Below are 2,146 nucleotides of genomic sequence, written 5' to 3'. Positions count from 1 at the left end.
ATTTCCTTAGCTGTGCAGATGCTTTTTAATTTAATCAAGTCCCATTTATTTATTTTTGTTCTTGGGTGATTGCCATTGCGGTGTTTTAAAAATTGTGGCTGAGTAGAACTCCATGGTATACATATATCACATTTTATTAATCCACTCTTGTATTCATGGGCACTTGGGCACTTGTTTCCACGATTCTTGTTTTTTTTTTTTTTTTTTTAAAGACGAGTCAAGTGCAGTAGTGAGGAGGGGGGTTAAGTAGTGCAATTCTTTCTTGATAAGCAACTGCAGACCTCAAGCCAGTTTCAGCCAGCTTATAGAAACTGTGCACAAACTGTCTTTGTGTTCTATAGTTCACCTTTTGACACAAGGAGCCAAATTCCGCCTCATTTTAATGTTAAAACTCCACCCCAAAGTGAACATGGGATGTATGTTCCGTATGTTTACCCATTGCACATGCACTCAACCCCCTCATACATATGTATAGCTTTCCCCCCAAACCTGCTGAACATGTATGTCTCTGTGGTGTAATATAGACCCCACGTGGCATAAAAACCAACCTGCCCTTTCCCTCTTTGAAGAGAAACCACCTTCAGTCCATGCCAGAAACTCTCTCTCTTCCTCGTTTGCAAACTGTCATCGCCAATAAAGCTCTTCTTTCTAGTGGTCAGCTGTCCTGGTGATCTTTTGGACAACAATCTTAAAATCTGGGAAAACTGAATCTGTAGTAACAGTTTTGAAAAGCTAAGTATTTAATAAAAATAATATTAGGTAATATTCACTGAGCTCTATATACCAGTCATTATAGTGTTGCCTGCATTTTACAGATGAGGACCAAGACACAAAGATATTATATTAAGCTGTTTAACTGAAGGCAGGCACAGTGGTGGAACTATGAGGTATTTAAAGCCCCAGCTTTCTGCTCAGAGAACTTAAAACGGGTGTCTCAGGGAAGGGAAAGTACTGTGGAGACAGTAGAGAGTGAGGACCTCAGGGAAAATGACCCCATGGAGTGCATTAAGCATGGATCTGATCCTAATCAGCATACCAAAGACATTGAGAACTGAACTAGCAGATAGATCACTGCCCACGTCCCATACCATCCACAGAGTGATGTATACAAAGGACAGATTACAAATTACACAATGGCAGAGGCTTTGGAAACTGAACTGACATTAAAACCACAGCCCACAGAGGGTTGGAACATGTGGCATGAACCTAACCAGGTTAATTGCCTATTAAAAATATCGGTGTTCTCCATATGAGTTAAACAAGACGCAGAATGTCATAATAGTCAAATGTCTAGGCTGTAATCCAAAATTACGCAGTATGCAAAGAACCAGGAAAATCTGGATTCTCATGGAAAACATAACCAACAGATGCCAACACCCAAATGACAGACAGCAAAGAGAAAAGGAGGAACAAAATGAAAATTAAAAAAAAATTCCAGCAAAAGGGAAACAAGAATATGCTGAAAAAAAAATTTAATACATAAGGGCTTACAAACCTCCTAAATCTAGTGAAAGACATAAACCTACAGATTTAAGCTCAGCAAACCCCAAAAAAGAAAACCCCGAAGAAATCCACATCCAGACATATCATAACCTAATTGCTAAAAACTAAAGAGAAAAAAATCTTGAAAGCAGCCAGAGAAAAAATAATGCGAAATGTAATGACCTTCACAGGAATAATTTAAATGATTACAGATTTCACTTCAGAAAACATGGATGCCAGAGGGAAGTGGCTTTTTCTTTCCGAGTCTCCTTCAGTCCCCAGGCTAGAGTGCTCAAGTGATCCTCCCACCTTGGCCTCCCAGAGTGCTAGGATTACCTTGCCCGGCCAATGGCATATTTTTTTTAAAGTGTTAAAAAATCTCATAAGGAAACTCAGAATATCAAAAACTTAGAATAGGGCCGGGCGCGGTGGCTCACGCCTATAATCCTAGCTCTCTGGGAGGCCGAGGCGGGCGGATTGTCTGAGCTCAGGAGTTCAAGACCAGCCTGGGCAAAATAGTGAGACCCAGTCTCTGCAAAAAAATAATGTTAGCCGGGCGTGATGGTGCGCTGTCATCGCCAATAAAGCTCTTCTTTCTAGTGGTCAGCTGTCCTGGTGATCTTTTGGACAACAATCTTAAAATCTGGGAAAACTGAATCTGTAG

This window comes from Propithecus coquereli, unplaced genomic scaffold, assembly GCF_000956105.1.
Source record: "Propithecus coquereli isolate 6110/MARCELLA unplaced genomic scaffold, Pcoq_1.0 Scaffold291, whole genome shotgun sequence".
Classification (NCBI taxonomy): Eukaryota; Metazoa; Chordata; class Mammalia; order Primates; family Indriidae; genus Propithecus; species Propithecus coquereli.
Note: the sequence above shows the minus strand (reverse complement) of the source record.